This window comes from Mustelus asterias, chromosome 13 (genome assembly GCF_964213995.1).
Source record: "Mustelus asterias chromosome 13, sMusAst1.hap1.1, whole genome shotgun sequence".
Lineage (NCBI taxonomy): Eukaryota > Metazoa > Chordata > Chondrichthyes > Carcharhiniformes > Triakidae > Mustelus > Mustelus asterias.
In genome coordinates this window covers 51,580,356-51,592,029 of record NC_135813.1, presented here as the reverse complement: position 1 = coordinate 51,592,029, position 11,674 = coordinate 51,580,356, and positions in this window count along the sequence as shown.

Here is an 11,674-nt window from a genome sequence, read left to right as displayed (position 1 = left end):
TAGTTTCCTTACCACTGATGTGAAACTCGCTGGTCTGTAGTTCCCTGGTTTATCTCTAGAACCCTTCTTAAATCACAGAACCTCATTAGCTACTCTCCACTCCTCTGGCACCTCCTCCGTGGCCAGGAAGAAATTTAAAAATTGGGTCAGATCCCCTGCAATCTCCTCTCTTGCCTCCCACAGCAGCCTGGGGCATAACTCATCCAGACCTGGAGATTTCTCCACTTTTAAGGCTGCCAACACCTGCAGTACCTTGCCCTTCCCGATGTCAAATTGCTCAAGAACTTCAGTCTCTCTCCCTGAATTCCATACCATTGTCCTCATTCTCTGAAGTGAAGACAGATGTGAAGTATTCGTTCAATACTTTACCTGTGTCCTCTGGCTCCACCCACAGATTGCCCCCTTGGCCCCTAATGGACTTCTTCCCATTGATATACTTATCGAATATTTTCGGATTTTCCCTACTTTTACCAGCCATAGCTTTCTCATATGCCCTCTTTGCTTTCTTAAGCTCCACCTCATAATTTCTGTACTTTACCAATGCGTCTGCTGATTTGCTCCCCCAGTAGCTGCCAGAAGCTTTTTTTTTTCCTTCTCATCGTATTCTGAATACCTCTCGTCATCCATGGTTTTCTGGGCTTGTCACTCCATCCCACTTCTGCCCTCCCCATTTCATTTTCGAATGCCCCCCCTGTACGAGGCAGGTTTTTTACACAGCGGGTGGTGGGTGCCTGGAACTCACTGTTGGGGGAGGTAGTGGAAGCGGATACAATAGTGACTTTTAAGGGGCATCTTAACAAATACAAAAGAGGATGGGAATGGAGGATATGGACCCCAGAAGGGTTTTAGTTGAGTTGGGCAGCATGGTCGGTGCAGGCTTGGAGGGCCGAAGGGCCTGTTCATGTGCTGTAATTTTCTTTGTTCACTGCTCTTCTGTAGATTTCCCCATTAGTTGTTCCCAGTGGCCAGATCCTGCCTTATTTTACTAAGATCCGCTCTCCCCCAATCCGAAACTATTTTTTGCAATTGAGGTCATTAGTGAGAACAACAGAGGAGGGAGTGAGGTCTGTAGAGAGAACAAAAGGAGGAGTTAGGTCTGTAGGGAGTGAGTAATGCAGGGAAGTGAGGTCTCCAAAGCGAGTAACATGGGGGCAAGTGTGAGATAATGCATTTTGGAAGGATCAATGCATATCGAAATTATACAGTAAATATTGGAACCCTCGGAGTATTGACAGGCAGAGAGATCTGGGTGTAAATGTCCACTGATCACAGAGAGTGGCAACACAGGTGGATAATGTAGTCAAGAAGGCATATGGCATGTTTGCCTTCATTGATTGCAGGAGGGAGGGGGTGGGGGAGAGAAGAGGGGGAAAGGGGGCCGGGGGGAAAGGGGGCCGGGGGGAAAGGGGGCCGGGGGGAAAGGGGGCCGGGGGGAAAGGGGGCCGGGGGGAAAGGGGGCCGGGGGAAAAGGGGGCACGGGAAAGGGGGCTGCGGGGAAGGGGGGGGTGCGGGAGCGGGGGGTGCGGGAGCGGGGGGTGCGGGAGCGGGGGGTGCGGGAGCGGGGGTGCGGGAGCGGGGGGTGCGGGAGCGGGGGGTGCGGGAGCGGGGGGTGCGGGAGCGGGGGGTGCGGGAGCGGGGGGTGCGGGAGCGGGGGGTGCGGGAGCGGGGGGTGCGGGAGCGGGGGGTGCGGGAGCGGGGGGTGCGGGAGCGGGGGGTGCGGGAGCGGGGGGTGCGGGAGCGGGGGGTGCGGGAGCGGGGGGTGCGGGAGCGGGGGGTGCGGGAGCGGGGGGTGCGGGAGCGGGGGGTGCGGGAGCGGGGGTGCGGGAGCGGGGGGTGCGGGAGCGGGGGGTGCGGGAGCGGGGGGTGCGGGAGCGGGGGGTGCGGGAGCGGGGGGTGCGGGAGCGGGGGGTGCGGGAGCGGGGGGTGCGGGAGCGGGGTGGGTGTAGGAGAGGGGCGGGAGCAGGAGGGGGAGGAGCGGGAGGTGGGGAGGAGCGGGAGTGGGAGGAGCGGGAGGCGGGGGAGCGGAAGGCGGGGGAGGAGCGGGAGCATAGCGGGGGGGATGAGGGGGAAGAGGTGGATTGGGGTGGGGGAGGAGCGGGGGGGTGGAGGAGCGGGATTGGGGGGAGGAGTGGGGGCGGATGAGTGGGGGGGGAAGCGGGAGGGGGGAGGAGTGGGGGAGAGGGGGAGGAGTGGGGAGGAGCGAGGCTGGGGGGAGGAGCGGGGGTGGGGGGAGGAGCGGGCGTCAGGGGGAGGAGCGGGGGCGGGGGAGGAGCGGGGGCGGGGGAGGAGCGGGGGCGGGGGAGGAGCGGGGGCGGGGGAGGAGCGGGGGCGGGGGAGGAGCGGGGGCGGGGGAGGAGCGGGGGCGGGGGAGGAGCGGGGGCGGGGGAGGAGCGGGGGCGGGGGAGGAGCGGGGGCGGGGGAGGAGCGGGGGCGGGGGAGGAGCGGGGGCGGGGGAGGAGCGGGGGCGGGGGAGGAGCGGGGGCGGGGGAGGAGCGGGGCGGGGGAGGAGCGGGGCGGGGGAGGAGCGGGGCGGGGGAGGAGCGGGGGTGGAGGAGGAGCGGGGGTGGAGGAGGAGCGGGGGTGGAGGAGGAGCGGGGGTGGAGGAGGAGCGGGGGTGGAGGAGGAGCGGGGGGAGTGGAGGAGGAGTCGGATTGGGGGGAGGAGTGGGGACGGATAAGCGGGGGGGGGAAGCGGGAGGGGGGAGGAGTGGGAAGGGGAGGAGCGGGAAGGGGAGGAGCGGGAGGGGGAGGAGCGGGAGGGGGAGGAGCGGGAGGGGGAGGAGCGGGAGGGGGGAGGAGCGGGAGGGGGGAGGAGCAGGGGTGGGGGAGGAATGGGGCAGAGAAGTGGGTGGGGGGGGGAGAAGCGGGGGTGGGGGAGGGGAGGAGTGGGTGGGGTGGAGGAGCAGCAGGGAGGAGCAGCGGGGAGGAGCGGGGGGGGGAGGAGCGGGGGGAGGAGCGAGGAGGGGGAGAAGGGAGGGTGGCGTAGGGAGGGTGGCGAGGGGAGATGGGGAAGGGGGGAGGGGAGGGGGGAGGGGAGGGGGAGCAGAGGGGGGAGGGGAGGTGGACTGTGGGGGCAGGCGGCGCAAGGGGGAGGGGATGGGGGGAGCGGAGGGGGGAGAGCGGAGGGGGGAGAGCGGAGGGGGGAGAGCGGAGGGGGGAGAGCGGAGGGGGGAGAGCGGAGGGGGGAGAGCGGAGGGGGCAGAGCGGAGGGGGCAGAGCGGAGGGGGCAGAGCGGAGGGGGCAGAGCGGAGGGGGCAGAGCGGAGGGGGCAGAGCGGAGGGGGGAGAGCGGAGGGGGGAGAGCGGAGGGGGGAGAGCGGAGGGGGGAGAACGGAGGGGGGAGAACGGAGGGGGGAGAACGGAGGGGGGAGAACGGAGGGGGGAGAACGGAGGGGGGAGTACGGAGGGGGGAGTACGGAGGGGGGAGTACGGAGGGGGGAGTACGGAGGGGGGAGTACGGAGGGGGGAGAACGGAGGGGGGAGAACGGAGGGGGGAGAACGGAGGGGGGAGAACGGAGGGGGGAGAACGGAGGGGGGAGAACGGAGGGGGGAGAACGGAGGGGGGAGAACGGAGGGGGGAGAACGGAGGGGGGGGGAACGGAGGGGGGGGGAACGGAGGGGGGGGAACGGAGGGGGGGGAACGGAGGGGGGGAACGGAGGGGGGGGAACGGAGGGGGGGAACGGAGGGGGGAACGGAGGGGGGGGAACGGAGGGGGGGAACGGAGGGGGGGGAACGGAGGGGGGGGAACGGAGGGGGGGGAACGGAGGGGGGGGAACGGAGGGGGGGGAACGGAGGGGGGGAACGGAGGGGGGGAACGGAGGGGGGGGAACGGAGGGGGGGGGAACGGAGGGGGGGGAACGGAGGGGGGGGGAACGGAGGGGGGGGAACGGAGGGGGGGGAACGGAGGGGGGGGAACGGAGGGGGGGGAACGGAGGGGGGGGAACGGAGGGGGGGGAACGGAGGGGGGGAACGGAGGGGGGGAACGGAGGGGGGGAACGGAGGGGGGGGAACGGAGGGGGGGGAACGGAGGGGGGGGAACGGAGGGGGGGGAACGGAGGGGGGGGAACGGAGGGGGGGGAACGGAGGGGGGGAACGGAGGGGGGGAACGGAGGGGGGGAACGGAGGGGGGGAACGGAGGGGGGGGAACGGAGGGGGGGAACGGAGGGGGGGAACGGAGGGGGGGAACGGAGGGGGGGAACGGAGGGGGGGAACGGAGGGGGGGAACAGAGGGGGGGAACGGAGGGGGGGAACGGAGGGGGGGAACGGAGGGGGGGAACGGAGGGGGGACGGGGGGGGAAGGGGAGGGGGAGGGGGAGAAGGGGAGGGGGAGGGGGAGGGGAATGGGAGAGGGAGGGGAGCGGAAGGTAGGGGGAGGGGAGGGGGTGGGGGAGGGGAGCGGGAGGGGAGAGGGTGGGGGAGGGGAGCGGGAGGGGAGGGGGTGGGGAGCGGGAGGAGCGGGGGAGGGAAGCGGAAGGGGAGGGGGGAGGGAAGGCGGGTGTGGAGTGGAGGGGGAGGGGAGGGGGAAGGGGAGGGGGAAGGGGAGGGGGAAGGGGAGGGGGAAGGGGAGGGGGAAGGGGAGGGGGAAGGGGAGGGGAAGGGGAGGGGAAGGGGAGGGGAAGAGGAGGGGAAGAGGAGGGGGAAGAGGAGGGGAAGAGGAGGGGAGAGGAGGGGAAGGAAGGGGGGAGGGAAGGGGGGGTGAGGGGAGGGGGGTGAGGGAGGGGAGGGGAGGGGTGGGAGGGGGGAGGGGAGGGGTGGGAGCGGGGAGGGGAGGGGGGAGGGGAGGGGGGAGGGGAGGGGAAGGGGGAGCGGAGGGGCGGGGAGAGGGGTGGGGAGAGGAGAGGGGAGGGGGGAAGTGAGGGGGAAAGTAGCAGGGAGGAGAGGGGGAGGGTGAGTAGGAGGGAGGAAAGGGCGAGGGAGGAAAGGGCAAGGGTGGGAAAGATGGGAGGGTGGAGGGGAGGGGGAGGGTGCAGGGGAGGGGGAGGGTGCAGGGGAGGGGAGGAGGAGGATTGGGGGAGGGGAGGGGGGAGGGGAGGGGAGGGGGGAAAAACTTGGACGGGTTCATGGATGAGAGGGGTGTGGAGGGATATGGTCCAAGTGCAGGTCAGTGGGACTAGGCTAAAAATGTTTGGGCACAGACAAGATGGGCCAAAAGGCCTGTTTCTGAGCTGTAATTTTCTAGAGTGATTAATACGGACACGTGAGATCTAAGAGACAATGATTAATACAGAGGAACTGAGGTCTAGAGACAGATTAATACAGAGTGAGGTCTATAGAGAGTGATTAATACAGGGGGAGTGAGGTTTATAGAGAGTGATTAATACAGAGGGAGTGTGGTTTATAGAGAGTGATTAATGCAAAGGGAGTGAGATTTATGGCGAGTGATTAGTACAGAGGGAGGGAGGTCTGTAGAGAGTGATTAACACAGGAAGTGAGGTCTATAGAGAGTGATTAATACAGAGGGAGTGAGTTCTATATTGATTGATTAACAGAGGGAGTGAGGTATATAGTGAGTGATTAATAGAGGGAGTGTGGTTTATAGCAAGTGAATAATGTAGTGGAGTGAGGTCTGTACACAGAGAGTGAGGATTATAGAGAATGATTAATATGGGGGCGTGAGATTTATAGAGTGATTAATACAGAGGGGATGAGGTCTATAGAAAGAGATTAATACAGGGGGAGCGAGGTTTATAGAGAGTGAATAATAGAGGGAGTGAGGTTTATAGAGAGTGATTAATACAGAGGGAGTGAGGTTCATAGCGAGTGATTAATACAGAGGGAGTGATGTTAATATGGAGTGAGCAATACAGAAGCAGTGAGGTCCATATGCTATGATTCATACAGGGGAGTGAGGTCAAATGAGAGTGATTAATACAGAGGGAGTGAGGTCTATAGAGAGTGATTAACACAGAGGGAGTGAGGTTTATCGAGAGCGATTAAGAAGGGTGAGTGACATCTATAGAGACTGATTAATACAGAGTGAGTTCTATAGAGCACGAATAGAGGGAGTGAGGTTTATAGAGTGATTAATACAGAGGGAGTGTGGTTTATAGCGAGTGAATAACATAGGGGAGTGAGGTCTATAGACAGTGATTAATTCAGGGGGAGTGAGGTTTATGGCGAGTGATTAATACAGAGGGAGTGAGGTCTATAGAGAATGATTAATACAGGAGGAGTGAGGTTTATAGAGAGTGATTAATACAGAGGGGTGTAGTCTGTAGTGAGTGATTAACACAGGGAGAGTAAGGTTTATACATAGTGATTAAATAAGGGGAGTGAGATCCATATGGAGCGATTAATACAGGGGGAGAGGTGTATAGAGTGATTAATACGGAGGCGTGAGATCTAAGAGAGAATGATTAATACAGAGGAACTGAGGTCTAGAGACAGATTAATACAGGGGGAGTGAGGTCTATAGAGAGTGATTGATATGGGGGGAGTGAGGTTTATGGAAAGTGATTAATAAGGGTGAGTGACATCTATGGAGACTGATTAATACAGAGGGAGTGAGGTCGATAGAGAGTGATTAATGCAAAGGGAGTGAGGTTTATGGCGAGTGATTAGTACAGAGGGAGTGAGGTTTATAGAGAGTGAATAATATAGGGGGAGTGAGGTCTATATAGAATGATTAATGCAGAGGGAGTGAAGTTTAGAGCGAGTGAGTAATATTGGGGGAGTGAGGTCTATAGAGAGTGATGAATACGGGGGCGTGAGGTTTATAGAGTGATTAATACAGAGGGAATGAGGTCTATAGACAGTGATCTATATAAGGGAGTGAGGATTATAGAGAGTGATTAATACAGATGGAGTGAGGGTTATAGGGAGTGATTAATACAGAGGGAGTGATGTCAATATAGAGATTGATTAATACAGGGGGAGTGTGGTTTACAGGGAGTGATTAACACAGGGGGAGTGAGGCTTATACATAGTGACTCATATGGGGGAGTGAGGTCTATATGGAGTGAGTAATACAGGGAGAGAGGTCTACAGAGAGTGATTAACACAGAGGGAATGAGGTTTATACACAGGGGATGTGGGGTTCATACATCGTGATTAAACAGGGGGAGTGAGATCTATATGGAGTGACTAATACAGGGGGAGAGGTTTATAGAGAATGATTAATAAAGGGGGAGTGAGGTTTATAGAGAGTGATTAATACAGAGGGAGTGTGGTTTATTGTGAGTGATTAATACAGTTCGATAAGGTCCCCCATGCAAGACCTCTCGAGAAAGTGAGAGGGCATGGGATCCAAGGGGCTGTTGCCTTGTGGATCCAGAACTGGCTTGCCTGCAGAAGGCAGAGAGCGGTTGTAGATGGGTCTTTTTCTGAATGGAGGTCGGTCACCAGTGGAGTGCCCAGGGATCTGTTCTGGGACCCTTGCTGTTTGTCATTTTCATAAATGACCTGGATGAGGAAGTGGAGGGATGGGACGACACAAAGGTTGGTGGTGTTGTGGATAGTTTGGAGGGATATCAGGAGCTGCAGCGTGACATAGGATGCAAGACTGGGTGGAGAAGTGGCAGATGGACTTCAACCCGGATAAATGTGTAGTGGTACATTTTGGCAGGTCAAATGGGATGAAGGACTATAATATCAAGGGTAAGACTCTTAGCAGTGTAGAGGATCAGAAGGACCTTGGGGTCCGGGTCCAGAGGACTCTTAAATCAGCCTCGCAGGTAGAGGAGGTGGTTAAGAAGGCGTATGGTGTGCTGGCCTTCATCAATCGAGGGATTGAGTTTAGGAGTTGGGAGATAATGATGCAGCTTTATAAGACCTTTGTCAGACCCCACTTGGAGTAATGTGCACAGTTCTGGTCGCCTCATTACAGGAAGGATGTAGAAATGATTGAAAGGGTGCAGAGAAGATTTACAAGGATGTTGCCTGGATTGGGTGGCATGCCTTATGAGGATAGGTTGAGGGAGCTCGGTCTTTTCTTCTTGGAGAGACGAAGGATGAGATGTGACCTGATAGAGGTGTACAAGATGTTGAGAGGTATAGATCGGGTGGATTCTCAGAGGCTTTTTCCCAGGGCTGAAATGGCTGCTACGAGAAGACACAGGTTTAAGGTGCTTGGGAGTAGGTACAGAGGAGATGTCAGGGGTAAGTTTTTCACTCAGAGGGTGGTGGGTGAGTGGAATCGGCTGCCGTCAATGGTGGTGGAGGCAAACTCAATAGGGTCTTTTAAGAGATTTCTGGATGAGTACATGGGACTTAATAGGATTGAGGGTTATAGGTAAGTCTATATATAGGCCTAGGTAGGTAGGGACATGGCCGGCGCAACCTGTGGGCCGAAGGGCCTGTTTGTGCTGTAGTTTTTCTATGTTCAACAGAGGACGTGAGGTCGAGAGAAAGATTAATACGGTGGAGTGAAGTCTATATAGAGCGATTAATAGAGAGGGAGTGAGGTTTATAGAGAGTGATTACTACACAGAGAGTGAGGTCTATAGAGAGCGAATAATACAGAGGGAGTGAGGTTCATAGAGAGTGATTAATACAGAGGAAGTGAGGTTTGGAGAAAGATTAATACAGGGGGAGTGAAGTCTGTATAGAGCGATTAATAGAGAGCGAGTGAGAGGAATGAGCTGAAAAAGGGGCTTAGAAGTCCTTGGCGGGTCGGATCAAGGAAAACCCCAAGGCTTTTTACTCTTATGTGAGGAATAAAAGAATGACCAGGGTGAGGTTAGGGCCGGTCAAGGACAGTAGTGGGAACTTGTGTATGGAGTCAGTAGAGATAGGAGAGGTGATGAATGAATACTTTTCTTCAGTGTTCACCAAGGAGAGGGGCCATGTTTTTGAAGAAGAGAAGGTGTTACAGGCTAATAGGCTGGAGGAAGTAGATGTTCAGAGGGAGGATGTACTAGCAGTTTTGAATAAACTGAAGGTCGTTAAGTCCCCTGGGCCTGATGAAATATATCCTAGGATTCTTTAGGATTGCAGAGCCTTTGGCTTTGATCTTTGGGTCCTCACTGTCCACGGGGATGGTCATGATGTGGAGATGGTGGCGGGGATGGTGCCAGAGGACTGGAGAGTGGCGAATGTTGTTCCTCTGTTTAAGAAAGGGAATAGAAATGACCCTGGTAATTATAGGCCGGTTAGTCTTATTTCGGTGGTTGGTAAGTTGATGGAAAAAGTCCTTAGGGATGGGATTTACAACCATTTCGAAAGATGCGGATTAATCCAGGATAGTCAGCACGGATTCGTGAAGGACAAGTCGTGCCTCACAAATTTGATCGAATTTTTTGAGGAGGTAACTAAGTGTGTTGATGAAGGTAGGGCAGTTAATGTCATATACATGGATTTTAGTAAGGCATTTGATAAGGTCCCCCATGGTCGGCTTATGATGAAAGTAAGGAGTTGTGGGATAGAGGGAAAGTTGGCCGATTGGATAGGTAACTGGCTATCTGATCGAAGTAAGAGTTTTAACAACACCAGGGTAAAGTCCAACAGGTTTATTTGGCAGCAAATACCATTAGCTTTCGGAGCGCAGCACTCCGAAAGCTAATGGTATTTGCCACCAAATAAACCTGTTGGACTTTAACCTGGTGTTGTTAAAACTCTTACTGTGTTCACCCCAGTCCAACGCTGGCATCTCCACATCATATCTGATCGAAGACAGAGGGTGGTGGTGGATGGAAAATTTTTGGACTGGAGGCAGGTTGCTAGCGGAGTGCCACAGGGATCAGTGCTTGGTCCTCTGCTCTTTGTGATTTTTATTAATGACTTAGAGGAGGGGGCTGAGGGTGGATCAGTAAATTTGCTGATGACACCAAGATTGGTGGAGTAGTGGATGAGGTGGAGGGCTGTTGTAGGCTACAAAGAGACTTAGATAGGATGCAAAGCTGGGCTCAAAAATGGCAGACCGAGTTTAACCCTGATAAATGTGAAGTGATTCATTTTGGTAGGACAAATTTAAATGTGGATTACAGGGTCAAAGGTAGGGTTCTGAAGACTGTGGAAGAACAGAGAGATCTTGGGGTCCATATCCACAGATCTCTGAAGGTTGTCACTCAAGTGGATAGAGCTGTGAAGAAGGCCTATAGTGTGTTAGCTATAGGCCAACCCTATAGGGGGTTGGAGTTTAAGAGCCGTGGGGTTATGCTGCAACTGTACAGGACCTTGGTGAGACCACATTTGGAATATTGTGTGCAGTTCTGGTCACCTCACTATAAGAAGGATGTGGAAGCGCTGGAAAAAGTGCAAAGGAGATTTACCAGGATGCTGCCTGGTTTGGAGGGTAGGTCTTATGAGGAAAGGTTGAGGGAGCTGGGGCTGTTCTCTCTGGAGCAGAGGAGGTTGAGGGGAGAATTAATAGAGGTTTATAAAATGATGAAGGGAATAGATAGAGTGAACGTTCAAAGACTATTTCCTCGGGTGGATGGAGCTATTACAAGGGGGCATAACTATAGGGTTCATGGTGGGAGATATAGGAAGGATGTCCGAGGTAGGTTCTTTACTCAGAAAGGGGTTGGGGTGTGGAATGGACTGCCTGCAGTGATAGTGGAGTCAGACACTTTAGGAACATTTAAGCCGTTGTTGGATAGGCACATGGAGCACACCAGGATGACAGGGAGTGGGATAGCTTAATCTTGGTTTCAGAGAAAGCTCGGTACAACAACGTGGGCCGAAGGGCCTGTTCTGTGCGGTACTATGTCCTATGCTCTATGTTTATAGAGAGTGATTAATGCGGGGGGAGTGAGATTTATAGAGCTTGATTCATAAGGGTGAGTGACATCTATCGAGACTGATTAATACAGAGGGAGTGAGGTCTACAGAGAATGATTAATACAGAGGGAGTGAGGTTTTTTTCGCGTGATTAATACAGAGGGGGTGGGGGCGATAGAGAGTGATTAATTCAGGGGGAGTGAGGTCTATAGAGAGTGATTAATTCAGGGGAGTGAGGGCTATAGAGAGTGATTAATACATAGGGGATGAGGTTTATGGCGAGTGATTAATACAGAAAGAGTGAGGTTTATAGAGAGCAATGAATACAGAGGGAGTGACGTTTATAGTGAGTGATTAATATAGAGGGAGTGAGGTTTATGGTGAGTGATTAATACAGAGGGATTGAGGTCTATAGAGAGTGATTAAGTAACACAGGGGGAGTGAGGTCTATAGAGAGTGATTAATTCAGGGGGAGTGAGGTCTATAGAGAGTGATTAATTCAGGGCAAGTGAGGTTTATAGAGAGTGATTAATACAGAGGGAGTGAGGTTTATAGAGAGTGATTAATACAGAGGGATTGAGGTCTATAGGGAGTGATTAATACAGAGGGAGTGAGGTTTATAGAGAGTGATTAATACAGAGGGAGAGAGTTCTATATTGATTGATTAATAGAGAGGGGGTGAGGTCTATCGAGAGTGATTAATTCAGGGGGTGTGAGGTCTACAGAGAGTGATTAATACAGAGGGAGTGAGGTTCATAGTGAGTGATTAATACAGAGGGAGTGAGGTTTATGGCGAGTGATTAATACAGAGGGTGTGAGGTTTATAGAGAGTGATTAATACAGAGGGAGTGAGTTCTATATTGATTGATTAATAGAGAGGGAGTGATGTCTATAGAGAGTGATTAACGCAGAGGGGGTGAGGTCTATCGAGAGTGATTAATTCAGGGGGAATGAGGTCCACAAAAAGTGATTAATACAGAGGGAGTGAGGTTTATAGCGAGTGATTAATACACAGG